Genomic DNA, 13,402 nt, shown 5'->3' on the forward strand with positions numbered 1-13,402 from the left:
ACGACGGCCATCTTGCCATTTTATTCCTAAAAACTGGATCTCCCGTGCATGTCCCTTGACCTTGCTTCGTTTTATGGCAAAACCAGCATCCCAAATAATCTGAATTATTCTCTCACCTTTTTTGAAGACTTCTTTCGCTGTGTCGCCCCATACGATGATGTCATCAATATACTGCAAGTGTTCTGGAGCTTCACCTTGCTCCAGCGTGGTCTGGATCAGCCCATGGCAGATGGTAGCACTGTGGTCCCTGGGGTCATTGGTTGGGTCATGGAGTCACTGGTTGGGTGATGGGGTCATTAGTTGAATAATGGGGTCATTGGTTGAATGATGGGGTCATTGGTTGGGTCATGGGGTCACTGATTGGGTGATGGGGTCATTGGTTGAATGATGGGGTCATTGGTTGGGTTGTGGAGTCACTGATTGGGTGATGGGGTCACTGGTTGGGTTCAGGATTGGTTGGTTGGATGATGATGATGGTGGTTGGATGATGATGGTGGTGGTTGGATGATGATGGTGGTGGTTGGATGATGATGGTGGTTGGATGATGATGGTGCTCTATGCCAAGGATGCACGGAGCATCTGGGCCAGTCCCAAGGGGATGCTTTTGGATATTGGGGTGCAGGGCTTTGGTGTGAAGGTTCGGGAGACAGACTTTTGGGTGCAGGGATTTGGGCACCAAGAGTTCTGGGTGCAGCATTTGGGTCTGCAGGGTTCAGGTGTTCAAGACCTGGGGGTGCAGGACTTGTGGGCTGGAGGATTTGAGGGTGCAGGGATTTGGGGTGAGGGATTTCAGGGTGCCAGTTATGGGGGGGAAGGATCTGGGGTACAGGTTTTGGGGGTGCAGGGTTAAGGGGTTTAGGATTTTGGGGTGCACAGTTTAGGGTGCACGTTCTGGGCATGTATGATTTGAGAGTGCAGGGCTTTGGGGTACAGGATTTGGGGTGCAGGGTTTTGGGGTCAGGATCTGGGGGTGCAGGGTGTTGGGGAGAAGGATTTGGGGGTGCAGCATTTTGAAGTGCAGGGTTTGGAGGAGGGAGGTTTTGGGGGTGAAGGATTTGGTGGTGCTGGTTTTGGGGGTGCAGTGTTAAGGGCGTGGAGGATTAGTGGTGCAGGATTTGTGGGGTTCAGGATTTGGGGCTGCAGGGTATGGGAGGGAAGGATCTGGGGCTTCAGGATTTGGGGGTGCACTGTTGGGGGTGCAGGGTTTAGAAGTCAGGTCTAAGAGTGCAGAGTTTGGGGTGCAGGGATTTGGGGGGAAATTTAAGGTTGCAGAGTGTGGGGTGCACAGGACTGGGGCACAGGATTTGGGGGTGCGGGGTTTCAGGGTTCAGGATTTGGAGGTGTGGAGTTTTGGGGTGCAGGGGATGGGGTGAAGGATTTGAGGCTGCAGGGTGGTGGGGGAAGGATTTGGGGGTGAGAGATTTGGGGTGCAGGATTTGGGGGTGCAGAGTTTTGGGAGGCAAGGATCTGGGGCTGCAGGATTTGGGGGTTCAGTGTTTAGGGCAGCACAATCTTGGGGTGCAGGGGTCTGCACTGAAGGGTTTGGTAGAGCAGGATTTGGGGGTGCAGGACTTTCGGGTGAGGTTTGGGGGTGCAGGGTTCATGTGTTCAGGAACTGGGGGTGCAGGATTTGAGGGTGCAGGGCTCTGGGTGCAGAGTTTGGGAGTTCAGGGTTTGGGGTGCAGGGTTTTTGGCAGGAGGATCTGAGGGTGCAGGATCTGGGGGGCAGGATTTGGGGTTCAGCATTTTCAGTGCAGGTTTTGGGGGGACTTGATTTTAGGGTGCTCGCTTTGGGCTGCAGGATCTGGGTGCAGGATTTAGGGTTCGGGGTTCAGGGATGCCGTGAAGTGCGGGATCTGGGGTGCTCGATTTTGGGGTGCAGAGTCTTGCAGGAAGGATCTGGGGGTGCAGGGTTTAGGGTGCAGAATTTGGGGGTGTAGGGTTTTAGGGAGAAAGGCTTGGGGGTGCAGGTCTAGGGGGGTAAAATTTGGGGGCAAAGGGTTTGAAGGAGCAGGATTTGGGGTGCAGGATTTGGGGGTGCAGGGTTTGGGCGTGCAGTGCTAAGGTGGTGGAGGGTGCAGGGTTTGTAGTGAAGGTTTTGGGGTGCAGGATCTGGGGGTGCAGGATTTGGGCATGAATACTTTCGGAGTGCAGGATTTGAGGATGCAAAATCTGATGGTGCAAGGTTTGGGTGTTCAAGATGTAGGCGAGCAGGATCTTGGGTTTTGGGGCACAGGGCTGGGTGAGGCCAGATTTGGGGTGCAGGTCTGGGTGAGGGATCTGGGGGTGCAGGGTTTGGTAGTGCGGGAATTGAGGGTGCAGAGTTTGGGCGGCAGGGCTTGGGGGAGCAGGAGTTTGGGGTTCAGAACCTGTGGGTGCAGAGTTTGGGGTGCAGAACCCGTGGGTACCGGGTTTGGGGAGGCAGAATTGGGGGTGCAGGGTTTTGGAGTTCAGGACATGGGGTTGAGGATTTGGGGGTGCAAGGTTTGGAAGTGCATTGATTAGGGGGAAGGATTTAGGGTGGTGGGATTTGGGGGCACGGGGTTTGGGGGTCAGCATTTGGGGGTGCAAAGCTTAGGGGGCAGCGTTTTGAGTGCAAGTTGGGGGAGGACTTGATTTTAGGGTGCAGGGTTTGGGGTGCGAGTTTGGGGATGGCAGCATTTCGGGTATACAGTTTGGGGGTGCAGGGTTTTGGGGAGCAGTATCTGGGGGTACAGGATTATGGGATGTGCAGGGTTTGGGGGCGCAGGGTTCAGGGTTGCAGGGTTTGGTATCACAGGTTTGAGGGGTTCATGGCTTGGGAGGAAGGATTTGGGGGTGCAGAATTTAGGGGTGCACGTTTTAAGGGTGCAGAGCTTAGGGGGAAGAATCGGAGATGTAGGGGTTTTGGGGACATTATCTGGGGGTCAGGATTTGGGGTGCAGGGTTTTGAGGTGCAGGGTTCAGGTGTTCAGGGTTTGAGGAAAGGATCTGGAGGTGCAGGGCTTTGGAGTGGAGGATTTTGGGGTGCAGGGTTAGTTGGGATTTGGGGTTGCAGGGATTTGGGGTGCAGGGTTTGGTGGTGCATTGGTTTTGGGGGTGGAGGACTGGGGGACACAGGGTTTCAGGGTGCAGGATGTGGGGGTGCAGGATTTGGGAGTGCAGAGTTGGGGGGCAGAATTTTTGGTGCAGGGCTTTGGGGTACAGGACTTGGGGGTGCAGGGGTTTGGGTGGGGAATTTGGGGTGCAGGGTGTTGAGGAAGGATCTGGGGGTGCATTGTTTGGGGGGCTGGATGAGGAGGTGCACGATTTAGGGCTGCAGAGCCTGGGGGGCAGGGGTTTGTTGGCAGAATGTGGGGCTGCGGGGTTCTGGGGTGCAGAGTTTGGGAGATCAGGGGTTTGGGGTGCAGGGGTTTGGGGGGAAATTTAACGTTGCGCAGTGTGGGTTGCATTGGTTTTGGGGTGAAGGATTTGGGGGTGCGGGGTTTGGGGGTCAGGATCTGGGGGTGAAAGGCAGTGGGGAAGGATCTGGGGGTGAGATATTTGGGGTGCAGGGTTTGGGATGCCAGGTTTGGGGTGAAGGGTTTGGGGGCAAGGATCTGGGGTGCAGGATTAGGGCAATCAGGGCTGGGGGGATAAGTTTGTGTGGGGCAGAATTTCGGGGTGCAGGGTCTGGGTGGGCAGGATTTCGGGGCATCCGGGCTTGGGAGTGCAGGATTTTGGAGTACAGGGTTTGGGGGTGCAGGCTTGGGGAGGCAGAATTTGGGGGTGCAGGTTTGGAAGGGTCAGGACCTCGGGGGGCACAGTTTGGACAGCACAATGTGGGGTGCAGGATTTGGGAGAGAAGGATCTGGGGGGGCAGGGTTTGGGCTGAAGGGTTTGGTAGGGCAGGGGTTGGGGGAGCAGGATTTGCGGGTTCAGAACCTGAGGGTGCAGGGTATTGGGGAGCAGGATCTAGAAGGGCAGGGTTTGGGGGTGCAGGATTTTGGGGAGCAGAGTTTGGGGGTTCATGACGTGGGGATGGAGGAATTCGGGGTGCAGGGTTTGTGGGTGCAGGGTTCACATGTTTAGGAATTGGGGGTGAAGAATTTAGGTGTGCAGGGGTCTGGGGTGCTGGGTTTTGGGGTGCAGGATCAGGGGGTGCAAGGTTTGGAAGTGCAGGGTTTTGGGGCGCAGGGTTTGGGAAATCAAGGTTTGGGGTTCCAGGATTTGGGGGTGCAGTGTTAGGGGGTGAATGCTTTCGAGGGGCAGGGTTTGGGGGTGTATGATCTGGGGGTGAAGGGTTTCAGGGTGCAGGGTCAGGGGGAAGGATTTGGGGGGCAGGGTTAGGTGGGATGTGGGGCTGCAGGGTTTAAGTGTGCAGGATTTTGGGATGTAGGGGTTTGTAGTGCAAGGTTCGGTAGGGCAGGATTTGGGGGTGCAGGGCTTTGGGGTGAGGGATTTCAGGGTGCCGGGTTTGGGAGGGAAGGATCTGGGGGTACAGGTTTTGGGGCTTCGGGCTTTTAGGGTGCAACTTGTGGAGTACGGGGTTTCAGGGTGCAAGGTTCAGTGGTGCAGGGGTTTGGGGGTGAAGGGTTTGGGGAGACAGAATTGGGGGTGCAGGGTTTGGGATTGCAGGGTGTTGGGGGAAGGATCTGGGGGTACAAGGTTTGGGGTAGCAGGGTTTTGGGGAGCAGGGTTTCGGGGTCAGGCTTTAGGGGGACAGGGTTTGGGGGGCAGGGCCGGGAGGGATGATTTGGGGGTGCAGGGTTTAGGGCAGCAGGATCTTGGGGTGAAGGGGTTTGGGGTGAAGGGTTGGGTAGGACAGGATTTGGGGTGCAGGTTTTTAGGGTGCAACTTGTGGGGGCAGGATTTGGGGTACAGGGGTTTGGGAGTGCAGGTCTTGGGAAGGCAGAATTGGGGTGTAGATTTTGGGTGTTCAAGACCTTGGGGTGCAGGGTTAAGGGGTGCAGGGTTCTGGGGTGCAGTGTTCTGGGGGTGCAGGGTATTGGGGTGCAGGACTTGGGGTTGCAGGAGGCAGGATCTGGGGCGCAGCTTTTGAAGTTGCAGGTTTTGGGGGTGCAAGATCTGGAGAGTCAGGATTTGGGGTGCACTGTTTGGGGGAGCATGGTTTAGGGTGCACAAGTTTTGGGAGTGCGTGATTTGAGAGTGCAGGGCTTTGGGGTGCAGGATCTGGGGGTGCAGGGTGTTGGGGAGAAGGATTTGGGGGTGCAGCATTTTGAAGTGCAGGGTTTGGAGGAGGGAGGTTTTGGGGGTGCAAGATTTGGTGGTTCAGGTTTTGGGGGTGCAGTGTTAAGGGGGTGGAGGATTAGGGGTGCAGGGTTTGGGGGTTCAGGATTTGGGGCTGCAGGGTATGGGAGGGAAGGATCTGGGGCTTCAGGATTTGGGGTTGCACTGTTTGGGGTGCAGGGTTTAGAAGTCAGGTCTCAGAGTGCAGGGTTTGGGGTGCAGGGGCTTGGGGGGAAATTTAAGGTTGCAGAGTGTGGGGTGCACAGGACTGGGGCACAGGATTTGGGGCTGCGGGGGTTCAGGGTTCAGGATTTGGAGGTGTGGAGTTTTGGGGTGCAGGGTATGGGGGTGTAGGGCTGGGGCTGCAGGCTTTGGGGGGAAGAATATTGGGGTGCATGGTTTAGGGGCACAGGGGCTTGGGGGGAACGATTTGGGGCTGCAGGGTTTGAAGTGCAGGGTTTAAGGGGGCAGGGTTTGAAGTGCAAGGTTCGGTGGTTCGGGATTCTGGGGTGCTGGGATTTGAGGTGAAGGATCTGGGGATGCAGGATTTAGAGGTGCAGGATCTGAGGATGCAGGATCTGGGGAGCAGGACCTTGGGGAGCAGCACCTTGGGGTGAGGGTTCGGGGTGCAGGGTTTGAGGGTGCAGGGTTTCGGCGTGCAGGGTTCGGGGTGCAGGGTTTGAGGGTGCAGGGTTTCGGGGTGCAGGGTTCCCGTGTTCAGGGAGTGTGGCTGCCAGGTTTGGGGGCACAATTTGCAGGTGCAGGGTTTGAAGGTTCAGGACTTGAGGCTGCAGGATGTGGGGGTTCAAGGTTTGGGGTGCAGGGTTTGGGGGTGGATGATTAGGGGGTGCAGACTTTGGAATTCAGGATCTTGGGGTGCAGGGGTCTGCACTGAAGGGTTTGGTAGAGTAGGATATGGGGGTGCAGGACTTTAGGGTGGGGTTTGAGGGTGCAGGGTTCATGTGTTCAGGAACTGGGGGTGCAGGGTTTGAGGGCTTTGGGTGCCGAGTTTGGGAGTTCAGGGTTTGGGGTGCAGGATTTTTGGCAGGAGGATCTGAGGGTGCAGGATCTGGGGGGGAGGATTTGGGGTTTCAGGGTTCAGGGATGCATTGGTTTGAAGTGCGGGATCTGGGGTGCCCTATTTTGGGGTGCAGAGTCTTGCAGGAAGGATCTGGGGGTGCAAGAATTGGGTGAGCAGGATAATGGGGTGTAGGGTTTTAGGGTGAAGGGCTTGGGGGTGAAGGTCTTAGGGGACAAAATGGGAGGGCAAAGGGTTTGGAGGAGCAGGATTTGGGGGTGCAGGATTTGGGGGTGCAGGATTTGAGTATGGCGTGTGGGGAGGCAGGATTGGGGGGGCTGCATTTGGGGTGCAGGATTTGAGGGTTCAGTGCTTACAGTATCTGGATCTGGGGGTGCAGTTTTTGGAGGTGCAGTTTGGGTGAGAAGGATCTGGGGATGCAGGATTTGGGGGTGCAGGGTTTGGGGGTGCAGGGTGTTGAGGTGTAGGGTTTGGGGGGCAGGATCTGGGGGTGTGGGATTTAGGGGTGTAGGGTTGGGGGTGAAGGGTTTGGGGGACAGAATTTTGAGGTGAAGGGTTTGTCAGTACAGGGTCTTGGGGTGAGGGGGTTTGGGGTGAAGGGTTGGGTAGGGCAGGATTTGGGGGTGCAGGACTATGGGCTGAGGGTTTGGGGTTGCAGGGTTCACATGTTCAGGAACCAGGGTTGCAGGGTTTTGGGGTGCAGGGTTGGGGGAATATTTGAGGTACAGGATTTGGGGTGTAGGGTTTGGAGGTGGAAGAATTTGGAGGTTCGTGGTTGGGGCACGCAGAGTTAGGGGCTGCAGGATCTGGGGTGCAGGGTTTGGGGGGCACTGTTTTGGGGGGAAGGATTTGTCGGATACAGGGTTTAAGGCTTTAGGATTTGGAGATGTAAAATTTTGGGGTGCAGGAGGTGCAGGGTCTGGGGTTGCAGGATTTGGGGTGCAGTGTGTGGGGGTGCAAGATCTTGGGGTGTACAAGCTTTGGGTGTGGGATTTGAAGGAAAATTATTTGGGGGTGCAGGGACTGGGGGTGTAGGGTTTTGGGGTTGCTGTGTTTGGAGATTTGTGACTTGGGTGTCAAGGATTTGGGGTGCAGGGTTTGAAGTGCAGGGCTAAAGGGGGCAGGATTTGGAGGTGCAAGATTTCGTGGTCTGGGGTACTGGGGTGCAGGGTTTTGGGGTGCGGGATTTCGGGGTGCAGGTTTCACGTCTTTAGGAACTGGGCGGGGAGGGTTTCTTGGTGCGGACTTTTGAGTGCAAGTTTGAGGGGCCTTGATTTTGGGGTGCATGGTTTGGGGGGCAGGATTCCGGGTGTAAGGTTTTGAGGTGCAGGACTTGGGGGTGCAGGTTTCACACGTTAAGGAACTGGGGCTGCAGAGGTTGGGGGTGCAGCGTTGTGGGCTGCAGGGTTGAAGGGTGCAGGATTTAGGGGTACAGGTTTTGGGGGTGCAGGAGCTGGGGGTGCAGACTGTAGGGATCAGAATTTGGGGGTGCAGGGTTCTGGGGTGCAGGATCTGGGTGAGCAGGCTGTTGGGGTACAGAACCTTGTAGTTCAGTGTTTAGAGGCAGGATTTGGGGGTGCAGGGTTTGGGGTGAGGGGTTCAGGTGTTCAGCACCTGGGGGTGCAGGACCTGAGGGTTGGAGGATTTGGGGGTGCAGGAATTTGGGGGTGCAGGGATATGGGTGCAACTTGTGGGGTGCAAGGTTTTGGGTATAGGGTTTTGGGGTGCAGAGTTTTGGGGGGGAGGATTGGGGGAGCAGGGTTTTGGGGTGCAAGGTTCAGTGGTGCAGGGTTCTGGGGGTGCAGGGTTTAGCGCCAGAATTGGGGGTGCAGGGTTTGGGATTGCAGGGTGTTGGGGGAAGGATCTGGGGGTACAAGATTGGGGGTAGCAGGGTTTTGGGGAGCAGGGTTTCGGGGTCAGGCTTTAGGGGGACAGGGTTTGGGGGGCAGGGTTGGGAGGGATGATTTGGGGGTGCAGGGTTTAGGGCAGCAGGATTTTGGGGTGAAGGGGTTTGGGCTGAAGGGTGGGTAGGACAGGATTTGGGGGTGCAGGATTTTAGGATGCAACTTGTGGGGGCAGGATTTGGGGTACAGGAGGTTGGGGGTGCAGGGTTTGGGGTGTAGGATTTAGTGGAGCAGGGACTGGGGGTGAAGGTCTTGTGGAGGCAGAATTGGGGGTGCAGATTTTGGGTGTTCAGGACCTGGGGGTGCAGGATTTGGGGATGTAGGTTTTGGGGGGTAGATTTTGGGGTGCTGGGTTCGGGACATGGGTCTGGAGGATTTGGGGGTGCAGGGTTAAGGGGTTTAGGATTTTGGGGTGCACAGTTTAGGGTGCACGTTCTGGGCCTGTATGATTTGAGAGTGCAGGGCTTTGGGGTACAGGATTTGGGGTGCAGGGTTTTGGGGTCAGGATCTGGGGGTGCAGGGTGTTGGGGAGAAGGATTTGGGGGTGCAGCATTTTGAAGTGCAGGGTTTGGAGGAGGGAGGTTTTGGGGGTGAAAGATTTGGTGGTTCAGGTTTTGGGGGTGCAGTGTTAAGGGGGTGGAAGTTTAGGGGTGCAGGGTTTGGGGGTTCAGGATTTGGGGGTGCAGGGTATCGGAGGGAAGGATCTGGGGCTTCAGGATTTGGGGGTGTACCATTTGGGGGTGCAGGGTTTAGAAGTCAGGTCTAAGAGTGCAGGGTTTGGGGTGCAGAGTGTGGGGTGCATAGGACTGGAGCACAGGATTTGGAGGTGTGGAGTTTTGGGGTGCAGGGGATGGGGGTGAAGGATTTGAGGCTGCAGGGTGGTGGGGGGAGGATTTGGGGGTGAGAGATTTGGGGTGCAGGATGTGGGGGTGCAGAGTTTTGGGAGGCAGGGATCTGGGGCTGCAGGATTTGGGGGTTCAGTGTTTAGGGCAGCACAACCTCGGGGTGCAGGGGTTTGCAGTGAAAGGTTTGGTAGGCAGGATTTGGGGTGCAGGATTCTGGGGTGCTGGGTTTGGGGTACAGGATTTGGTGTTGCAGGGATGGGGTTGAAGGGCTTGGGTTTCCAGGCCTTTGAGGTGCAGGATTTGGAGGTGCAAGGTTTGGGAGGGAATTCTTTGGGGTGCAGGGTTTGGGGTTCCAGGAGGTGGGGGAAGGACCTTGGGGTGTAGGGTTTGGGGGGGCAGGGTTTTGGGGGAAGGATTTAGGGGTGCAGGGTTTTGAAGTGCAGCGTTTCAGGGGAGCATGATTTTGGGGGTGCACATGTGGGGTCCAGGTTTGGGGGGTGCAGAGTTTGTGAATGGAGGATTTTGGGGTGCAGGGTTTGGGACTGCCTAATTTGGGGGTGCAGTGTTTGGGTGTTCAGGACCTGGGGGTGCTGCGTTTGGGAATGCAGGCTTTGGGGGTGCAGGGCTCAGGATTTGGGAGGGCAGGATTAGGGGGTGTGAGATTTCAGGGTTTAGGGGTGCAAAGTTTGGTAGGGCTGAATTTAGGGGTGCAGGATTTGGGGTGTAGGGTTTGGTGCTGTGAGATTTGGGGGTGCAGGGTTTGGGGGTGCAAGATTTGAGGGTGCAAGGTTTGGGTGTTCAAGATTTAGGGGAGCAGGATCTTGGGATGCAGGGTTTGGGGGTGCAGGGCTTTTGGGTGAGGGATTTAGGGTTCAGGCTTAGGGGTGCAGGGTTTGGGGGTGCAGGGTGTTGGGGAAGGATTTGGGGGTACAGGGTTTGGAGGTGCAGTCGTTCAGGGATCAGGGTTTGGGGGGCAGAATTTGGGGTGCAGGGTTTGGGATGGCAGGATTAGGGGGAGCAAGACTGTGGGGTGCAGGGGTTTGGGGTGAAGGGTTTGGTAGGGCACGATTTGGGGTGCAGGCTTTAGGAAGGAAGGAAGGAAAGAAGGATCTGGAGGTGCAGGATTTGGTGTGCAGGGTTTAGGGGTGCAGGATTTAAGGGTGCGGGGGTTTGGGTGAAGGGCTTGGTAGGGCAGGAATTTGGGGTGCAGGGTTTGGGGGTGCAGGGTTGTGAAGTGCAGAGATTTGCAGGTGCAAGATCTGGGATTGTAGGGTTTGGGGGTGTAGGATCCGGGGAGCAGGGTTTGGGGTGCAGAACCTTGTTGTTCAGGGTTTAGAGGCAGGATTTGGGGGTGCAGGGCTTTGGGGTGAGGAGTTGCGGGTGCAGGGTTCAGGACTTGGGGGTTGCAGGATTTGGGGGTGCAGGGTTGGGTAAGGAAGGATCTGAGGGCGCAGGGTTTGAAGTTTCAGGACTTGGGGTGCAGGATTTGGGGGTACAGGATTAATGGGTGTAGGGTGTTTGGGGAAAGGATTTGGGGGTGCAGGGTTTTGAAGTGCAGGGTTTAAAGGGGCAGGATATGGGGTGAACGATTTGGGGGTGCACATTTTTGGGGTGTGCAAGATTTGAGAGTGCAGGGATTTGGGGTGAGCGATTTCAGGGTGCCAGGTTTGGGGGGGAAGGATCTGCGGGTGCAGGGTTTGTCAGTGCATTGATTGGGGGTCAGAATTTGGGGGTGCAGGGTTTGTGGGGTAGGATTTTGGGTGCAGGGTTTGGGGAGCAGGATCTGGGGGTGATGGAATTGGTTGAAAGGTTTCGTGGTGCCGGCTTTGGGGGAGCAGAGTTCAGGGGTGCAAGGTTTTGGGGGACAGGTTTGGACATAAAAGATTCGGGGGCGAATGGTTTGGGGGAACGATTTGGGGGTGCAGGATTTGGGGGTGCAGGATTTGGTATTACAGGTTTTGGGGAATCATGGCTTGGGAGGAAGGATTTAGGGGTGCAGGGTTTCAAGATGCAGGATTTGGGGTGCAGTATTTGGGGTTGCAGGTTTGGGGGTGCAAGTTGTGGGGCGGCAGGATATCGGGTATAGGGTTCTGGGCTGCAGGGTTTGGGGGTGCAGGATTTCAACGTGCAGGGTTCTGGGGTGCAGTATCTGGGGGTCCAGGGTTTGGCAGTGCATTGGCTTTGGGGGTTGAAGGATTTGGGGGTGCAGGGTTTAGGAATGCAGGATTTGGGGGTGCAGGATTTGGGGGTGCAGAGTTAGGGGGCAGGATTTTCAGTGCAGGGCTTCAGGGCACAGAACTTGGTGGTGCAGGATCTGGGGGTGCAGGTTTGCGGTGGGGAATTTGGGGGTGCAGGGTGATGAGGAAGGATCTGGGGGTGCAATATTTGGGCTTTAAGGGCTTAGGGGGGCAGGATCTGGCAGTGCAGAGTTTGGGGACAGGATCTGGGGGTGCAGCGATTGGGGTTACAGGTTTTGGGGGTGCAGTGTTAAGGGGTGGAGGCTTAGAGGTGCAAGATTTGGGGGTGCAGAGTTTTCGTGTGTCTGATTTGGGGGTGCAGGGTCTGGGGGTGCAAGATCCTGGAATTCAGGATCTGGGGGTTCAGGATTTGGGGCTGCAGGGTATGGGAGGGAAGGATCTGGGGCTTCAGGATTTGGGGGTGCACTGTTTGGGGGTGCAGGGTTTAGAAGTCAGGTCTAAGAGTGCAGCGTTTGGGGTGCAGGGGCTTGGGGGGAAATTTAAGGTTGCAGAGTGTGGGGTGCACAGGACTGGGGCACAGGATTTGGGGGTGCGAGGTTTCAGGGTTCAGGATTTGGAGGTGTGGAGTTTTGGGGTGCAGGGGATGGGGGTGAAGGATTTGAGGCTGCAGGGTGGTGGGGGGAGGATTTGGGGGTGAGAGATTTGGGGTGCAGGATGTGGGGGTGCAGAGTTTTGGGAGGCAGGGATCTGGGGCTGCAGGATTTGGGGGTTCAGTGTTTAGGGCAGCACAACCTCGGGGTGCAGGGGTTTGCAGTGAAAGGTTTGGTAGGCAGGATTTGGGGTGCAGGATTCTGGGGTGCTGGGTTTGGGGCACAGGATTTGGTGTTGCAGGGATGGGGTTGAAGGGCTTGGGTTTCCAGGCCTTTGAGGTGCAGGATTTGGAGGTGCAAGGTTTGGGAGGGAATTCTTTGGGGTGCAGGGTTTGGGGTTCCAGGAGGTGGGGGAAGGACCTTGGGGTGTAGGGTTTGGGGGGCAGGGTTTTGGGGGAAGGATTTAGGGGTGCAGGGTTTTGAAGTGCAGCGTTTCAGGGGGGCATGGTTTTGGGGGTGCACATGTGGGGGTCCAGGTTTGGGGGGTGCAGAGTTTGTGAATGGAGGATTTTGGGGTGCTGGGTTTGGGACTGCCTAATTTGGGGGTGCAGTGTTTGGGTGTTCAGGACCTGGGGGTGCTGCGTTTGGGAATGCAGGCTTTGGGGGTGCAGGGCTCAGGATTTGGGAGGGCAGGATTAGGGGGTGTGAGATTTCAGGGTTTAGGGGTGCAAAGCTTGGTAGGGCTGAATTATAGGGGTGCAGGATTTGGGGGGCAGGGTTTGGTGCTGCAGGATTTCGGGGGGCAGGGTTTGGGGGCTTAAGGTTAGGGTGTTCAAGATTTAGGGGAGCAGGATCTTGGGGTGCAGGGTTTGGGGGTGCAGGGCTTTTGGGTGAGGGATTTAGGGTTCAGGCTTAGGGGTGCAGGGTTTGGGGGTGCAGGGTGTTGGGGAAGGATTTGGGGGTACAGGGTTTGGAGGTGCAGTGTTTCAGGGATCGGGGTTTGGGGGGCAGAATTTGGGGTGCAGGGTTTGGGATGGCAGGATTAGGGGGAGCAAGACTGTGGGGTGCAGGGGTTTGGGGTGAAGGGTTTGGTAGGGCACGATTTGGGGTGCAGGCTTTAGGAAGGAAGGAAGGAAAGAAGGATCTGGAGGTGCAGGATTTGGTGTGCAGGGTTTAGGGGTGCAGGATTTAAGGGTGCGGGGGTTTGGGTGAAGGGCTTGGTAGGGCAGGAATTTGGGGTGCAGGGTTTGGGGGTGCAGGGTGTTTTGGGAACGATCTGGGGGTACAGGGTTTGGGGTGCTGGGTTTGGGGGTTAAAGGATTTGCGGGGGCAGGGTTCAGGTGTTCAGGACCTGGGCGTGCAGGCTTTGCGGGTTCAAGGTTCCAGGTGCATTGTTTGGGGGGAGAGGACTTGGGGGTGCAGAGTTTTGGGGTGCAGGGCTTGTGAGAGAGGAATCGGGGGTGCAGGATTTGGGGGTTCAGGGTTTAGGGTAGCAGGATCTTGGGGTGCAGGATATGGGGGTGCAGTGTTTTGGGGGTCAGGATCTGGGGGTGCATGATTTGGGGGCTCAGGGTTTGGGGATGAAGGGTCTTGGGGTGCTGGGCTTTGGGCTGCAGTG

The sequence above is a fragment of the Patagioenas fasciata genome, unplaced genomic scaffold (assembly GCF_037038585.1).
Source record: "Patagioenas fasciata isolate bPatFas1 unplaced genomic scaffold, bPatFas1.hap1 Unplaced_34, whole genome shotgun sequence".
NCBI lineage: Eukaryota > Metazoa > Chordata > Aves > Columbiformes > Columbidae > Patagioenas > Patagioenas fasciata.